Consider the following 19,736-nt stretch of genomic DNA (forward strand, 5'->3'; position numbering starts at 1 on the left):
AGAATAAATGGACATTCAACAAACGTTGAGGTAGTGCACATATTGTGTTTTATTTCCTTCTAGGCTCCTAGTCACAAAAAGATTGTCATTAATTAACTAATTAATTCAATACATACTTTTGAAATCATGCTATGGGATAAGAATTTCAATGAGTTGAAGCTAGAAAAGTGGGTAAAGTCGTTCCTGAATCCCCATTAAAATTGGATTTCAGTTAGAATATGTGGATATAGGTCAAATAATTTAAAAAAATACATCTTAGAAACAGGAAAGAACAGGATGCTTTGGAGAGCATAAAATAAGACAAACTAGTCTAGAAGGTAAGAGGGAAGTAGAAAATTGTAAAGCTGAGGAGGTCAGTGAACAATGAAGACTATCATTTAAATAAGCAAGATCAGGAGCTTAGAAGCCTGAATGAATAACTGGATAAAATGAAATTACAGACTGATGGGATAAGAGAAAAGCATCGTTGGAGTGGGGAGCACTAAAGCAAAGTCTTTCATTTGGGACAGGTGGTGTTTTGAGATGCTTGTGAAATACCCAAGTGGTTAGTTCTAAGAAATAGTCAATGCTAAGAACGTGAGGCCAAAGAATTAGATGTGGACCTTAGACATGTATGTGTGAGACTGTAGTATGAGAAGATTATAGGCTACACAGGAGTATGTGCCATCATCTATGGCAGGTTTAAAGAGTGAAAAATTTAAGACCTTGGCTGTGGCTCTGACGTTCCCTCAACATTAACCAAAAAGCAAAGAAGCCTGTAAAAGAATCTGACATGAGCCAGAGACAGAAAGTCAAGTGAATAAAATGTCCAAGAACCAAAGAATATATTGAGGAAGAGGTCAACAAGTCTAATACTCTGAGTGTCAAATATGTATGAAATAAAATGTTTCCACTGGATCCACTGGCACACAATTTATGAAACTCTTTTTTTTTTTTAAAGCAAACAAACAAACAAAAAACAGAATGTTAGAAGTTGATTAGAAAGAGTTTAGGGAGAGAGGAAAAAAGTAAATGTAAATATTTTTTGAAGACATAGCTGTAAAAAGAGAATGGGAAAGGATAGAGCCCGTGGGGATGCTGAGGAAAGTACCAATAAAGGGAAACAGGTGGAACAGAATTAGAAAAGAAGATAGCTGAAAATTTAGGTATTTTAAAAGGGACTGGAATGAGGGTTACACTGGCATTAGGAAAAGAGAATATTATTCCACCACAAGCAATAAGAAGTAGGAAAGAATAACTCCAACTACTGTAGGTTTGGATATTTAATGGGAGAAAATTGAAAACAAAAGAAACTTAATATTTTTAGAATTTTCTATGAAAATATGGGAGCTTAAATACTGGCTATGTTTTGGAAGAGAAAGCAGGAGATAATAGATAAGCAAAATGAGAGAAGACTGTCAGAATGTGTGGAGATTATAAGTGTTACCGCAGAGTAAATTTACAGAAGTTGTGAAAATTTCTTAATTAGCACTGTTCAATGATGAAGGTAGTTTTTAGGTGAACTAATAATTGCTATTGTACTGTAAATTCTAAGCTGGTTATTTTCTTTTATACCTCTAAATTCAAAAATGATACTTGTCTTTTCATCATTGCTAATTACTCATGACCTTGAATTTTTAACCTTTTTGTTGAAATCTATTTTACATAGGGTAAATGTGTACATATATTGATTTCCACTGTGATGACTTTCAACATTTTCATCAACTGTGTAAACCATACCACTATCAAAATACAGAAAATTCTTGTTGGCTTAGAAAGGCCCTTCATGGAACTTCTTTTTTCATCTCATCCACATGAGATTTCTACTGTGAGCATTTCAAAACAGATTGGTTTGATGGAGCTCCAATGTTTCATAAAAATGGAATCTTGCATTGTGTACTCATTTGTATTTGCTTCTTCCACTCCTTATAATGATTAAGACATTCATTCACATTGCTTTCATATATCATTAGTTTGTTTTTTTTTTTATTCCTCCATGGTATTACATTGCAGGATGATGCCATAATTTGTTTATCCACTGTTCATTAGTTGACATTAGGATAGTTCCCAATTACTGACTATTACATGCAAATATCCTTGTACCTGCTTTTAGATTTCTGCCTCTATTTTTCTTGTCTAAATAGGAGTGGAATTGCTATGTCATAAAGTTATTATAATTTTAATTAAAGAAGGAGCTGCCAAAGTTACTTTCCAAAGTGACTGTACTATTTTAAGCTCCTTTTAGCAATGTATGGAGAATTTCTGTTGTTCCACATCCTTATCAAAAATATTTGTTGTCACTGTTTATACCATTTTATTGAATTTTTGTCCTTCTTCTATTATTGGTTTATAGGTTATCTGAATAATTCATTTATTTTGGAAAGAAGTTCTTGTATATATAATAGTAGTAGTAGTAATAACTATTATTCTTATACTTTTAAGGATTCCATAACAAAATATCACAGTCTGGGTGGCTTAAACAACAGAAATTTATTTCTCACAATTCTAGAGGTTAGATGTTCAACATCAATGGGTCAACAGGTTTGATTTCTCCTTAGACCATTCCCTTTTCCCTGAAAGACTGCCAGGGTATTACTGTGTTCTCATGTCACCTTTTCTCTGAGTACATATAACCCTGGTCTCTCTCTCTCTTCTTATGAACATACCAGTCATATTGAATTACAGCCCCATGCTTATATCCTTCTTTAACTTGTATTAACTCCTTAAAAGCCCCATCTCTGAATACAGTCATATTGAAGAGCCATATGAATTTTGGCTTCAATATATGAGTTTTGGAAAGACAAATATATATAAACATATAATTATTTTATGTAAGTATAAAATATTTCCCCATCCTGTTCTGCCATCATTTTGTGAAACATATTTTTTGATGGGCAGATTTTAATTTTGAAGGAACCAGCTTGTGCTTTTCTAGAAATGTTACACTTTCTGGGTCCAATTTAAGAAATACTTGCTCATTCAAAATCTGAGAAAATATGTACCTACGTTTTCTTCTAGAAACTTTTTAATACTTGTGTCTATATTTATCTCAATGATTCATCTCAAATTAATTTTTGATGTATGGTGTGAGATAAATGACAAGTTACAACGTTTTAAAGTATTTATAAGTTGTCCCAGCCATTTGTTTCAAAGATTTCCATTTTCCTTGGAACATCTTTGACATGATTTAAGTGTGTGAGGAAAGTATTAGTTGCTCAGCCATGTCCAACTCTTTATGACCCCATGGACTGTAGAGCCCACCAGGTTCCTCTGTTCATGGAATTCTCCAGGCAAGAATACTGGAGTGGGTTGCTATTTCTTCCTTCAGGGCATTTTCCCAACCCAGGGATAGAGCTCTGGTCTCCAAGTGTCTTTGTACCTTTCTATCCTCAGATCCATGCCACACTCTTTTGGTTAATGTGGAAATAGCGTCAGTTCAGTTCAGTCGTTCAGTCGTGTCCCACTCTTTGAGACCCTGTGGACTGCAGCATGCCAGGCCTCCCTGCCCATCACCAACTCCTGGAGCTTACTCAAACTCATGTCCATTGAGTCAGTGATGCCATCCAACCATTTCATCCTCTGTTGTCCCCTCTCTTCCTGCCCTCAATCTTTTCATAACTCTAAGTAAATTAGTATATGTCTTTTTATTGGTTCTTCTTTTTAATGATCACCCTGGCTATCCATTTTTTTTAATGTGAGATATTTTATTGTCAGTTATTTATTTTTAAATAAATTTTAATATAATCTAACACATACCATTTAGAAAACACTGAGGAATCAATGTACAAAAGTTGATGCTATTATATTTGGATAAAGTTGGCAAGTTCTGTTACTTACTTTTAGTCCAAGAAATAGCATCAAGGAAATATATTGAAATAGATGTGTGAAGTTTGGCCCCCTGTTAACCTGAAGTTGTCACTAATTAGAAACAGATGTGAAATTTTATTGGTTCCCCTGGAACCATTTAGACTCCTTACACAAATTCTATCTTTTAATACTTTTTAAGCAGACTATCTCTCCTAGGTCCAAATATTCTGAAATAGTCTGCAGTACTAATCTTGAAAAAAAAAAAAAAATCAATCCTTAAGCCATCAAAACACAGTTTGATAACAGGCACAAATGCTTCAATGGCTCTAAATCTTCACTTCTACCTGTAAATTCAATTTATAGAATGAGGTGAAAAAGTAACTTCAATCAATATATCTTGGTGCAACACACATCAGTATTGGCACCTTTTATAGGCATTCCTAATGGGCAAGATCCAAGCGTAAAAATTTTTCCTTCAACATTTTCAATTACAGATTGTGGAAAATTCTTGCTTTTGCCGAATTCTTGTATCCACTCTTTCATTAGGCTAAATTTCCCAAAGTTAGAGTCTTGCATTGCAGTTACTCTTCAGAAACCACAAAGGGCTTTGAAATCTCAGTCAGTTTAAGTCAGTCTCCTCTTGGGTCTGCACAGTGAAAGGAAGAAATAGATTTAAGGGTCTAGATCTGATAGACAGAGTGCCTGATGAACTATGGAATGAGGTTCATGACATTGTACAGGAGACAGGGATCAAGACCATTCCCATGGAAAAGAAATGCAAAAAAAGCAAAATGGCTGTCTGGGGAGGCCTTACAAATAGCTGTGAAAAGAAGAGAGGTGAAAAGCAAAGGAGAAAAGGAAAGATATAAGCATCTGAATGCAGCATTCCAAAGAATAGCAAGAAGAGATAAGAATGCCTTCTTCAGCGATCAATGCAAAGAAATAGAGGAAAACAACAGAATGGGAAAGACTGGAGAGCTCTTCAAGAAAATTAGAGATACCAAGGGAACATTTCATGCAAAGATGGGTCGATAAAGGACAGAAATGGTTTAGACCTAACAGAAGCAGAAGATATTAAGAAGAGGTGGCAAGAATACACGGAAGAACTGTACAAAAAGATCTTCACGACCCAGATAATCATGATGATGTGATCACTAATCTAGAGCCAGATATCTTGGAATGTGAAGTAAAGTGGGCCTTAGAAAGCATCACTATGAACAAAGCTAGTGGAGGTGATGGAATTCCAGTTGAGCTGTTTCAAATCCTAAAAGATGATGCTGTGAAAGTGCTACACTCAATATGCCAGCACATTTGGAAAACTCAGCAGTGGCCACAGGAATGGAAAAGGTCAGTTTTCATTCCAATTCCAAAGAAAGGCAATGCCAAAGAATGCTCAAACTACCGCACAATTGCCCTCATCTCACATGCTAGTAAAGTAATGCTCAAAATTCTCCAAGCCAGGCTTCAGCAATATGTGAACCGCGAACTCCCTGATGTTCAAGCTGGTTTTAGAAAAGGCAGAGGAACCAGAGATCAAATTGCCAACATCCTCTGGATCATGGAAAAAGCAAGAGTTCCAGAAAAACATCTATTTCTGCTTTATTGACTCTGCCAAAGCCTTTGACTGTGTGGATCACAATAAACTGTGGAAAATTCTGAAAGAGATGGGAATACCAGACCACCTAACCTGCCTCTTGAGAAATCTGTATGCAAGTCAGGAAGCAGCAGTTAGAACTGGACATGGAACGACAGACTGGTTCCAAATAGGAAAAGGAGTACGTCAAGGCTGTATATTGTCACCCTGCTTATTTAACTTCTATGCAGAGTACATCATGAGAAACGCTGGACTGGAAGAAACACAAGCTGGGATCAAGATTGCCGGGAGAAATATCAAGAACCTCAGATATGCAGATGACACCACCCTTATGGCAGAAAGTGAAGAGGAACTAAAAAGTCTCTTGATGAAAGTGAAAGAGGAGGGTGAAAAAGTTGGCTTAAAGCTCAACTTTCAGAAAACGAAGATCATGGCATCTGGTCCCATCACTTCATGGGAAATAGATGGGGAAACAGTAGAAACAGTGTCAGACTTTATTTTTGGGGGCTCCAAAATCACTGCAGATAGTGACTGCAGCCATGAAATTAAAAGACACTCCATGGAAGAAAAGTTATGACCAATCTAGATGGTATATTCAGAAGCAGAGCCATTACTTTGCCGACTAAGGTCCGTCTAGTCAAGGCTATGGTTTTTCCTGTGGTCATGTATGGATGTGGGAGTTGGACTGTGAAGAAAGCTGAGCACTGAAGAATTGATGCGTTTGAACTGTGGTGTTGGAGAAGACTCTTGAGAGTCCTTTGGACTGCAAGGAGATCCAACCAGTCCATTCTGAAGGAGATCAACCCTGGGATTTCTTTGGAAGGAATGATGCTAAAAGAAACTCCAGTATTTTGGCCACCTCATGCGAAGAGCTGACTCATTGGAAAAGACTCTGATGCTGGGAGGGATTGGGGGCAGGAGAAAGGGACGACCGAGGATGAGATGGCTGGATGGCATCACAGACTCGATGGACGTCTGAGTGAACTCTGGGAGATGGTGATGGACAGGGAGGGTTGGCGTGCTGTGATTCATGGGGTCACAAAGAGTCGGACACTACTGAGTGACTGAACTGATTTGAAACAGATAGCATAGGATGCTATAATGCTTGTGTGGTTGCTGCCTTTGTTGTGATCCCTGAGTTGTTAATAGAAAGACCATCACCTCCTGCACAGGCACCACGTAGTCACTTTCTCAGGACAACAGTTGTCACCAAGGACCTGAAACAGAGGGAGGGAGGAGTCCTGCCTCCACCCTGAGTACAATTGCCCAAATAAAAGATATATATTTAAGTGTATTTTGTCAATTTCTGCCAAAAACTGCTAGAATTTGGAGGTAAATATTTCGGAAAGAAAGGACATTTTACCAGGTTGAGGCTTCTTATTTATGAAGATTGATTCATCTTTTCATTTGTCTTTTTTTTTTCCTTTTTTCCCTTTTTTCCCTTTTTTGAGAAGTTTTAAATAAAGAGTTTATACAACTTTTGACCAATTTCAATTTAAACCCAAGTATTCTATTTCCTTATTTTGCTTCAAATTGGAATGCTACTTTATCATTGTTGCAAAACAAAAATTGTAGTTATACAAAAATAAATTAGGTATTATATTGACCTCATATGCAAAAACTTTAATGCAATAATTTGGGTTTTGTAGGTTCTTTTTTAAAATTATAACAGAATTTTCTATTATCCTATCACTGCAAATATAAATACTTTTACTTTCAAGTTCTTATCAAATTATTTATTTTTTCACTATATAAAGTCTCCATTCTGAAGAAGTAGTATCTCATTCTCAGGTTTAAGTTGAAAATACAGAGACCCTGAAAATTAAAAACTGTCTTATATGAGGCTTCTTTCCTTAGTTACTAATTATCTGATTGAGAGATTCACTTCTAATTTTTTATTTTTTATCTTAAATGTGTGCTGAATTCTGTTAAAGACTTTTTATTCAAATATTGATATGTATTATTTTCTTCATTCTGTTAATATAGTGAATTATATTAATTGACTTTTTAATATGAGACAAACATTTTCTTCTTTTGTAAAAATTAATTTATTGAAGCATAGCTCACGTATATAGGTTACCCATTTCACGTGTACAAATCAATGACATTTCAGTAAGTTTATCAAGTTATGCAATAATTACAAAAATTTTAAAACATTTCATCATTTTAATAGGATTCTTCATACATATTTTTTGTTAAACCTCTGCCCATTCTCAGACAATTACTAATCTGCTTCTATAGATATGCATTTCCTTAACATTTCATATAAAAACAATACAATACACAGTCACTTATGTCAGACTATGTTATTTTGAACTGAGCATAATATTTTGAGGTTCAGCCACATCATAGCATGTATCTATAGTAATTCCTTTTTATTGATCTGTACTATTCCATTCTATGGATATACCATATTTTGTCCACCCAGTCACTAGGTGGAAATCATTTACGTGGTTTCCAGTTTTTATTATTAATATGATGAATAATCTTGCAAAAACCATCCACCTGTAAGTTTCTATGTGGAAATATATACAATTTCTCTTGAACAGACAATCACTACTGGGGTTGAATTGCTAGGTCATAAATTAAATATATATATATATATGCTTAACATTTTAAGAAATTTCCAAAATGTTTTCCAAAGTGCATTCTTTTATGTTAACACCAGCAATGCCTGAGCATTCTCCTTTCTTCACATACTCCTCAACAGTTATAGCTGTCTTTTCATTCTCTGTTTATGAACTGCTAGAGAGAATTTGATAACAGTTCATTCAGAATTTGAATTTAATTTCATAAAATATAGTGTAATTTTCTCTTTTCAGTAATATTATTAAGATTTTCACTTCCACGATGTGTTCACTTTGTAAAATTAATACAAAACTGTTCTTTTACCCTCTATTTTCTAAAGATTTTGTGAGAGAAGCATATACTTATTATACTCTGGGAGACAGTTTCCTATAGTGACAGTCTTTTTTTTTTTTCTTTTCTTAGCTATAGAACTATTCAGATTATTCCTGAGGAATATTTGGTCATTTTTCTCTTTAAAGGAATTATTCCTTTTCATTTAAGATGCTCAGTTTATTGTCATGCAACATTTTGTGAAAGTCTCTGATATATATTTTATTATGTGATATGCAGGATATCTTATCTTTGATATCTGATACTGGAAATTTATATTTCCCTACTCTTTTCTTTGAGTAGTCTCTCTGTTGTTGTTCAGTCACTAAGTTGTGTCTATTTGTGACCCCATGAACTTCAGGTGAACTGCAGCACACCAGGCTTCCCTGTCCTTCATATCTCCCTGAGTTTGCTCAAACTCATGTCCATTGAGTCATTCAACCATCTCATTCTCTGTCTCCCGCTTCTCCTCCTGACCTCAATCTTTCCCAACATCAGGGTCTTTCCCAATGAGTCCACTGTTCGCATCATGTGGCCAAAGTATTGGAGCTTCAGTTTCAGTCCTTCCAATGAATAGTCAATCCTTCCAATGAATATTCAGGGTTGATTTCATTTAGGATTGATTGGTTTGATCTTGCGGTCCAAGGGGCTCTCAAGAGTCTTCTTCAGAAAAACAATTCCAAAGCATCAATTCTTCAGCGCTCAGCCTTTAGGGTTTAACTCTCACCTCCATACATGACTCCTGAAAAAAAACACAGCTATGACTATTCAGATCTTTGTTGGCAAAGTGATGTCTGCCACTGTTTCCATTGTTTCCCCATCTATTTGCCATGAAGTGATGGGACTGGATGTCATGATCTTAGTTTATTTGAATGTTGAGTTTTAAGCCAGCTTTTTCACTCTCCTCTTTTACTTCATCATGAAGCTTTTAGTTCCTCTTCGCTTTCTGCCATTAGTTTGAGATCATCTGTGTATCTGAGGTTCTTGATATTTCTTCTGGCAATCTTGATTCCAGCTTGTGCTTCATCCAGCTCCACATTTCATGTGGTGTACTCTGCATATAAGTTAAATAAAAAGGGTGACAATATACAGCCTTGATGTAATCCTTTCCCAATTTGGAACCAGTCATTTGTTCTATGTCCGGTTCTAACTGTTGTTTCTTGACCTACAAACAAGTTTCTCAGGGGGCAGGTTAGGTGGTCTGGTATTCCCATTTCTTGAAGAATTTCCCACAGTTTGTTGAGATTCACATAGTCAAAGGCTTTAGTATAGTCAATGACACAGAAGTAGTTGCATTTTTGGAATTCCCTTGATTTTTTTTATGATCCAGCAGTTTAGCTAGGATTTTATTTTTGCATACTTATTTTCAAATAATAAAATTTGTTTCTTTGATTTTTTTCTGTGGCTCTTCTCTTTTCTACTCATTGGTTTCCTCTTTTATCTTTATTATGTATGATCTTCTAAATAATTTGAGTTTAATTTGGTCTTTGTTTTCTGCCTTAAGGGGAATATAGACAATTTAATAATTTTCTTCATTTTAATATAAGTATTTAGAGTTATAAATTAGCCTCTAACACCCTTTTAACACTATACAACAATTTATGACACTGTTTTTTAGTACCATTTGCTAAAAAGTAATATCTTAATGTATATTTTTATTAACAATGGATATGAGCTGTCTAATTTAAATATATTTGTTTTTCACTATCCCTTTCCAGGGGATCTTCTCCTCCCAGGAATTGAACCAGGGTCTCCTGCATCGCAGGAGGATTCTTTACCAGGTGAGCTACCAGGGAAGCCCCTATTGAAGTAGAATACTGCACAGATATCAATTAAATTTGTTGTTATTGTGATTTTCTAAACAATTGATACCATTCTGTTTACTTTTCAATCAGCTATTGAGAGAAGACTAAAATCTCCATCTGAGATTTTGTTTTTGTCTACATTTACTTTATACATTTTTTTTCCTTCAGCTATTTTTGTTCTGTATTAAATTAATGCATAAATTGGCACTTTCTATAATGTGTTATTAAGTGAATATGTTAACTTTTTTTTTAATTACGTGAAATATAGTAGCTTAAGTAAAGTACACACTGCTAGGCATGTAAAAAAATGCTGAGTAAATATTTTAAAATTATAGTTGCTATGTAGTGTTATATAAGTTATAGGTGAGCAACACAGTGGCTCACGATTTTTAAAGGTTATTCTTTGTTAACAGTCATCATAAAATATTGACCATTCAGCACTATGTACAACATATACTTGCAGCTTATCTCACAGCTAATAGTTTGCATCTCCTATACCCCTTCCTTAAATTCTTTTATTATTTAGAATAATATATATCTCTATTAGCATTTCTTATCTTGTGGTGGTTAATTGCTAAGGTGTGTCCAACTCGTGTGACTATATGGACTATAGCTCGCCAAGCTTCTTTGTCCGGGGAATTTTGCAAGCAAGAACAATGGAGTCGGTTGCCATTTCCTTCTCCAGGCGATCTGATCCTCCCAACCCAGGGATGGAACCGAGGCCTCCTGCATTTCAGGGGGATTCTTTACCTAAGGTTTTCTTCTTGTTTATCTCGCTTTGAGTGTGTTGTTTTGTTGATAAATCAGCTAATATTATTTCAAAACTTTTGAAAAATGTCTGAATTAATTATTCTAATAATCTTTATGTTCCAATTTTTCTCTCTCCTTTTTTTTTTCTTTTAACTCCCCCTGCCGCTTTCCTCTGTGCTTCATCTTAGGCAGCTTCACTTGACCTATCTTCAAATTTTAACTAATCTTATCTTCTGTAGTATTTAATCTGACTTTAAATTCATCTGTTATGCTTTTATATGTGTTTCAGTTCTAGATTTTACATCTGGCTTTTTATACCTTTGGTGGTTGGTGGTTTAGTCACTAAGTTGTGCAGGACTCTTGCCCGCCAGGCTCCTCTGTCCATGGGATTCTCCAAGCAAGAGTACTGGAGTGGGTTGCCATTTCCTTCTCCAGGGGATCTTCCTGACCCAGGAATTGAACCCCAGTCTCCTGCATTGCAGGCAGATTCTTTACCAACTTCCCCATAGCTATATCAGTAGATATATCTTTATCAGTAGAAAATCTTCATTGGTTACCTTATTATGCCTATTATTTACATTAAATCCTTAGACATATTTATATTACAAGCTCCAACATAAAGTTGTTTTGGAGTCTATATTTATTCCTATTTATTTATTTAATTTTACATTTTTCATACATTTTCTTGGTTCTTCACAAATCTAGTAACTGTCTCAATTGTATTCCAGATGTTATGGATGTTACCTTGTAAAGAGTCTGAGTTTTCCATTCTTCTCTTAAAGGTAAATTATAATGAAAATGTAATGCAAATATAAAGAGCTAAGAGAAATAATGCTAACAAATGATCAAAGCAGAGCAAATTAGATTGACTTAAAATATCATACATACGTTTATTACAATGTAGTTATTAGCAATTAAATTATTATGAAATTAAATTAAAAATCAATTTTTTTAAATGTTGGAACTGAAAGAGTAAAGATTTTAACCAACTATCTGAATTACATATACAAGTAGATTATTATGTATATTTCTCATCTTTATAAGTGCTTTGTTTTTCTAACTTGATTTCAAGCTTTTTGAAGACTGTAAATTTGTTTAGCTATTTTATAGAAAAGTATTATGTGAAAGAATGATAAAACCTCCAATTGATAGTATCTTTTATACAGATCTAGTAAAAATAAATTCAGTTTTGAATATTTTAAAGTCTGGATATTTCTACCTAAATTTTCTAGTCATTGTTTAATAGCCAGGAATTGTCCTTATCTTGTTCTATTTAGCATTTCAATTTTGGTTATCTAGCTTTCATTAGTAGAGTTAGCCCTACTTTTATTGCTTTGAAATTTGTTGCTGGAAAAAGTTACATGTGGGTATTGATTTTTCTTCATGCGAGTTCTAATTGCTTATTTCCTGCACCAGTTGATATAATTGTTCATTAATGATTTCTTGTTCCTTCTTTGTATCACTGGTTGGTGATTTGTTTCTCCAATAAATTCAAAATAACATGCCTTAAAGTAAAGACCTGAAAGCAATGCTCAGTTTTACCAACTCTGTATTTTCAAAATCAAGATTTAGACGTAAATAAAGGGGAAGAACTGACAAATTATGACTAACTCTTTACATGAAGTAGAATCTTTTCCTCCACCACCCAAAAAATCCCCTCCTCTCCTTTCTTATGCTTTAGGCCTGACTAACATTACTATGCCTTCCAAAGGTGAGTGCTACTGCACCCATATAGTTCAGTTCAGTTCAGTCGCTCAGTTGTGTCTGACTCTTTGTGACCTCATGAACCCATATAGTAGGGGTATTCTTATGATACATCCTTACTTCTCTTCCTCCATGAGTCAGAAAAATTCTATTATCTGAGTTTACTAGAAACATAAAGAAAGTCTAAATATGTAGAATTACCTTCTGCAATCATTTCAAAGACTAATTTCAAAATTATTATTTCATACAAACAAATAATGATTTGAATTTCAAAGCACAACAGTAAGATAGTAACTCTAGTCATTAAGATGTTCTCTTCCTGGAAGCATCGTCTATTTGATATTTCCAATAGTGAGGGAAAGTCCCAGAACTAAATCACTTAGAATGGATAAAAACAAAAATTTGAGGAAACAATTTCAAAATAATTATGACTACTGTACACAAAGAAACATAAAATCAGATGAATATATCACCATGCAAGTGTACATTTCAATGCGGTTCTTATGTATTCAAAATATTTTCTTTGATAACTATTAAACTGATGGGGCTAGAGTCCGCTGAAGCCCTTTTAAAATTATTTTAGATATTTTTCTTTTGATTATTAAACCTTCAGTTGTGTTTCCTAATGTTGATATATTTTTATCTCATATTTATAAAATAGTCCTAAAATCTACTATGAACACACATCTAAATAATAAAAGTGAACAAAATTGGCCAAAGATAGAAAAAAAACTTTCTGTAAGGTCCTAAAATAATTATTACTAAAATTTTTTTTAATGGTATTCATATATATTTTATACAATGAACATTAATTAAATCACTATTACATTGAATTAAAATATGACATAATATATGATTCCTTTCATAGTACATTCTCAAAGTGACAAAGCTATACTGAAGGAAATTATATCAGTGGTTGCCAGTGGTTATGTTTGGAGAGAAGGTGTGACTGCAAAGGGTCAATACAACAGAGTCTTGTAGTGATGGGAACTGTTCTGTATTCTGATTATGGCGTTAGCTATGCAAATCAATGCATCTGTTAATTTCTATGAATTGTACACTGGAAATTATAACTTTATGATATAGAATAATTGAAATAATCAAATAGTAGTACAGTACAGTATAAGTTCTTGGTTATATTTACTTTTATTTAGGTCACTTATTTTCTTTTTTTTAGGTCACTTATTTTTATATCAATAAGTAGAAGCAAAAATAATCTAAAAATCAGTGAAAAATATGAGATTGACAGAATCATGATATTTGAGGCAAATACTATTGAAAATTTATGAAGTCAAATTGTTACATGCTCAATATTAAAATGCTTGCATGTGTTGTGTGTATGCACAGACATATGCATTGGTGTACAGAGATAATTAAACCTAATCAATCTGTGGCTTTGGCATTTTTCAATTTAAATATAATGAGTGATATAAAGAGCAGTTATAATTATAGCAAATTCTGATTTGCTCAAAAAACTATGTAAGATTTGACTACTGGAATATACTATATGTGTTTTGAGACTGTTTTTATTTCTAGATATTGCAACTATCCCTTTTATACATAACAAATCTTTGACTACACTAGCTTATTTCAAAACCTAGAAAGAACAACTACATCTTATCCATGGCAACAGTAGCTCAGAAATGTACCACTCAACACGTAAACTGCAGATGAGCAACATCAACATCATTAGAGAATCTGCTAAAAATGCAGAATCTCAGGCCTCAGCTCAGACATGTTAAATTAGAATCTATATTTAAACAGATAGCCAGTTTTGTCTACATAATGAAATTACAGAATATGGACGTAGGTTAACTTGCAGTTCTATATATTTGGCAACCAAATAATGAAGTGATTATGGCTCTACCTGCAGAACACATTTGTTTCTCCCCATTTACCATGCCAAAACTTTCTTTGAGAAATTGTCATCCTACACTACTTAAGTTAATTCAATGAAAACTATTTAGTGATATCATTTTCACTTATCATATCTTGAAACATTTCTCTGTCAGGCAGCCAGAGTGATCTTTTCTGAAACCAAAAGGTCATGCTATCCCCTGATTAAATACTTCAGAAATTCCCACATACTTCTGTTCTAGTCATCTGTTTCTGCCTCACAAATCATCTAACAATGTAGTGATGTAAAACAACCATTGCACTATGGTCAGAGATTCTTGGTTTGGAAACTCAAAAAGCATGTAAAATAAATATGCCTATGTATTATAATTTTTTTATGGTATCTAGGCCTCCATTTGGGGTGACTGAAACAGCTACAAGTGGTCCATGTCTTTGGAGTCTAGAACAATTGGCTCTGCAGTATCCAGTTTTGTGGTAGTTACAGCACTCATACGTCTAGTGTCTGAGCGAGGAGAGTGGAAGGACTAAACAGAAAGATGGTGTCAGGGTGTTCAGACTTCTGACACCTAACCAAAAGCTCCAGGAGAAAATGTTCCCCATGCCCAAGGCAGGCACTGCACTAGTCTCATAGAATTACTTCTATGTTGGTAAAAGGAATCTCAAGGCTGGCCAGATTTAACAGGAGTGGCTGTAAATCTTACCTCATCATCAGAGGATTGTCAAAGAATATCAAGTTTTAAAACTATCAAAGTACACCTTCCTGACTAAAATCATTTATGTGTGTGTCTGTTCAGTTGTGTCAGACTCTGCCACTCCATGAAGTACAGGCCCTTAGCCTCCTCTGTCCATGGAAATTTCCAGGCAGGAAATTTCCTGGCAACTGGAGGGGGTTGCCAGTTCCTACTCCAGGGGATCTTTCCAACCCAGGGACTGAACCCGCATCTCTTGCATTAGCAGATGGATTCTTTATCACTGTGCCACTTTGGAACCCCCTAGTCTTCTCAAATGAAAAATGCACTCTCCCTTCTCCAGAGCTTAAATAGTTGTACTTCTTTGTCTAATAATATCAAATGAAGCCAAGGGGAAAAAAAAAAAGGGATTGAAATGTACAATCTTAGTTTCTGCAAGCATGAAGACTTTTTGTAAAATGTGTTTTGTTTTTTTTTTTCAGCCCAAGCTGATAAACTTCTTATAAATATGTTTTGGGTTTCTTATATATTGCTTAGACTCCACTTGACAAAAGTCACTTATACAAACTTTTGGAGGTAGTTCCTTCTCCATTTTGATATCCTTTGAAGCTTCTTTGCAAAACAACCCTTAACGATTTGCAAATGCTCTCTTGTTTAGCAAAGTAGATTTTAACAGCATTACAATAACTTTTGTCTATTTAACTATAGTTTTGAAACATCACCTGAAATCTTTACAAGGTCTTAAAAAGGGCTTTGTTTATTGGACACTCATCTTTATCCTAAGAACACATTTTCTTGTTAATACTCTGGATTTGCCATTCACCCTGTGACCAATAAAATGCTAAGATCTATCAGGAATATTTCTTGAATAAGCTAATATGGAACTTCTTTTGTCATGGGTAAAATTGTCTACACAGGAAACAAAATATGTAAATTTTTGTATGATACAAAAGTTATTTGAATATAACCTAGGCCTGATAGAATATAAGATGCATAAATATACAACACATAATACATGCAGATATAGTATTTAAAACGTAGTTAAATTTTAGGAACTACATGAGGGCTTATATTAACTTGGCAAAAAGAGTCACTACATGTGGAACTTGGAGATAATTGCTGACTGAACGATGTGAAATTACCTGAGGAAAATTTACAATATCAAAACTATGCCAAAAATTCCCTAGTGATTCCTTTTCTTGTTTCAGACACAAACTGGACCTAAGCTTAAAACATTCTGGTTTTTCCATTTCAGTGTTTTTAAGTGAATAACTTTATCGCTCTTGGCTTCTGTTATCGAAGTGAAGTGAAGTGAAGTGAAGTCGCTCAGTGTGTCCGACTCTTTGCAACCCCATGGACTGTAGCCTATCAGGCTCCTCCGTCCATAGGATTTTCCAGGCAAGAGTGCTGGAGTGGATTGCCATTTCCTTCTCCAGGGGATCTTCCTGACCCAGGAATCGAACCCGGGTCTCCTGCATTGCAGGCAGACATTTTACCGTCTGAGCCACCAGGGAAGCGAAAACAATTTCAAACCTCATCCTATTGTTATTGAAAGTTGACTCTGTAATGCTTTTATTTTAAGCTATACTATATTTAAAGTTTTGATACAAAATTTGAAAATTATTTCTCTGCCATATTTTTATGTGATATACTTTTATGTTTATTCCTACTTGATAGATTTATACAAATGGAAAAACAATGGGTGAAAGAACCATAATGAAAAATATTTCAATGGTGATCTTGATCTTAAGATCTGCAACAAATTTACCCTATAAATTTGCATTTAACTTATCTTATTGTCCAAGATTGAGAAATAAATTACTAAGCAAGTAATTCTACTATATTATTTGTATAAAATACTAACACCATTGCTATTCATAATAGTAGAACTTCTTCCTCAGCCTCACCAACTTGTAAACGTTGAAAGATCGCCACTCAGCAAGGTAAGTGTGATATTCACAGTGAATAAGTGTTGACCAATTTGGCATTGGTTTCTTATTTTCACTCTTCAAAATGTCTACATTTGATTTTGTTACTGTTATACTGGAAAGACTAGAGGTGTGTATTTTTAGCAGGCAAATTAGTGATGAATTCAATAAATACTCTAGCCAAAGCACTGGTAGACAGTCTGGGAATGATGCATCATAAGATGTACCGTCTTCCTCTCCTAGATATTGTCGTATCTTCCATTTAGTCCAAATTTACCTTCATTTCTATCAGAATAGGAACTCATGCTTTAATCCTCACCTCTAAGTTGGCTATTGGCTGAGTTCCAATCAGGAAGCTTTCTCCAGTAAAACATATTGATTATAGGATTACAAAGATGAATCAGATTTTACATTCTTTCTTACATATTCTAAAATACTTTTTAAAAATATAATGAACTAAATAGAACACAAAACTTGTTTACCTGGATAAAAATCAAGGAAGTATGAAAAAAAGCATTTCTGTAGACTACCATCCTTCTAAAGCTTTATTTTGTTTAGGCTATGTTTTCTTGTTGAATGTAGATACACTCATATATTTCATTTCATTACTGAAATTATCCTTATTAGGAAAATGCTTAATTATTTAAACTCAGGATGACAAATAATAAAAGAGATGATGATAAAGCTATCAAATGTCTTCACTGAATTTCATACAAGAATTGAACATAAAGATCTCAAGTGCTTTAGTTAGAGACAACTAGTGTTATTACCATGAAGTATTAGCAAAATAATGTCCTTTCCTGAGTTTCAGTCCATGAGTTTTTGAAGGTTTTTCTAAGATAAACTATTTTTTTAACTAAATAAATATGATTAGGTTAACTGAATTTAGTTGTGATTACATAGGTAAGTGAATGCAATGGAGATATAAATGGAGGATGAGCAAAAAGGAAAGAGAGAAATGCCAGTATGATCTGTTCCTCTTTTATAAATAGGCATTTATGGCTCCAAAGGAACAAAGAAAAGGTAATTAACTGTGGGAGCGCTCTGGCATTTGTATTTTCCTGAAAGATATTTCTATATTGAAAACAATTGAAATAATTTAAATATTTTTCAAGTTTTGTTAAAATTAAGAAAGCAATGTTCACAACATTATTTGTTACAATAGAATAATAATTAAAAATTTATGTATCTTCAAACAAATGTAGAAACCATAAAGACTTAGAATTGCTGAGTTTGGGGTATCTCAAGATGCCAAGTAACACAAGTCAGGGTATCATTCAAGAAAAATGGTATTCTGTTTTTGCATATTCCATATGCTTTCCAAAATGTCTAATGCTGTATAAATATAACTAAAAAATATGTTTAATGTTATGGTTTTAAACACATTATTTTATGTAAATATGTAGTATTAAATTATTTATGATTGTAAGAAACGCCAAATGAGCAGACTGAATATTGCAAAACACAATTACTGCAACGACTAAATTTTATAACTGAAATCAACAAAAGAGAATACTGGCAAAAAATGAATTAGCTAAATATACTATATTTGTATAAAGCTGATATAATGAAATGCCAGTTCTCTTAAAGTCTGAGTTTCATTTGGTTTGTGAATATTAACACATTTGTTTAAAGACACTAATTATTTAAATATAACTAGTACAGTTCTTAATTTTGTTATTATTACCCTGTAAACTTACAACTGTGTACTTATAAATTTTCATATTCAAAGAGTACAAATTTAAGAAACTTTAAAATCCACATAAATACATGTGACTTACAAAAGTGGAAAATAAAATTAAACTTAGTTTATGTATAATGGACAGGAAGAAACAGGATGGGGAGGACATGAATAGAAATTAGACTGCTCTGAATGCACCACATTTTGCAGAAATAATTTTATAGCAGGTGAATGCTTTACATAATAATTACTGAATGTCAAAATTTAAGTCATTTGTAAAAATAGAAAGCTAAATGAAAGAAATAATCCCAACATTTTTTAGCTGTTTCTGCTGTCACTCCTTACAATGAGGAATTATATACATTGACTTTAAGTTCAAAAATGTTATAGCATTTTCCTAGTGAGATACTTCTCTAAGGATCAAAAGACCCTGAAAAAAAGTGAAACAATGAAATCTGATTATAAAGTAATTAGTTTTATTATTAATATTTTCTTCTGAAACTATTGATAATACATACATGTATATACCAATAGGATGAAGCAAGTAATTCATTGTGATGATGTTATTAGGAACCAAGATTTTTTACTTTAAGATAAAATAAATGGAAATATAAAATAAATAACAAGTTTTTAAAAAATCCTAAATTCTTACTTGAATTTCAAGTATTATTTAAATTTATATAGTATAGTAATAGACACATATATACTTTCTGATTTTATCCATTAAAATATGTAGAAACAATGATCAATAATTTAGAATGAGCAGCTCATATACTGGGCTCTAAAGATGATTTTCCACTAAGAGCTTTTTTTTTTTTTTTGAATAATTACTAATTTCAGAACTGAAGCAGAAAAAGTACAAAATGATACTGGAATGCATTGTCATATTAAAGTAAAAGGAAGGTATCAAAAACTAATATTATTATGGGAAAAATAAGTAAAGACATGTATAAAAGAATGAAAGGAAACTGTTAGTCATTCAGTTGAGTCTGGTTCTTTGTGACCCCATGGACTGTAGCCCATGGGGTTCCTCTGTTCATGGAC

At 33.5% G+C, this 19,736-nt stretch overlaps 1 pseudogene; it reads right to left on the bottom strand.

The window, feature by feature from the left end:
- Positions 1-15: 15 nt before the first annotated feature.
- Positions 16-19,736, bottom strand: part of LOC128061761 (poly(A) polymerase type 3-like) — a 164,580-nt pseudogene continuing 144,859 nt past the window's right edge.

This window comes from Budorcas taxicolor, chromosome 16, assembly GCF_023091745.1.
Source record: "Budorcas taxicolor isolate Tak-1 chromosome 16, Takin1.1, whole genome shotgun sequence".
Lineage (NCBI taxonomy): Eukaryota > Metazoa > Chordata > Mammalia > Artiodactyla > Bovidae > Budorcas > Budorcas taxicolor.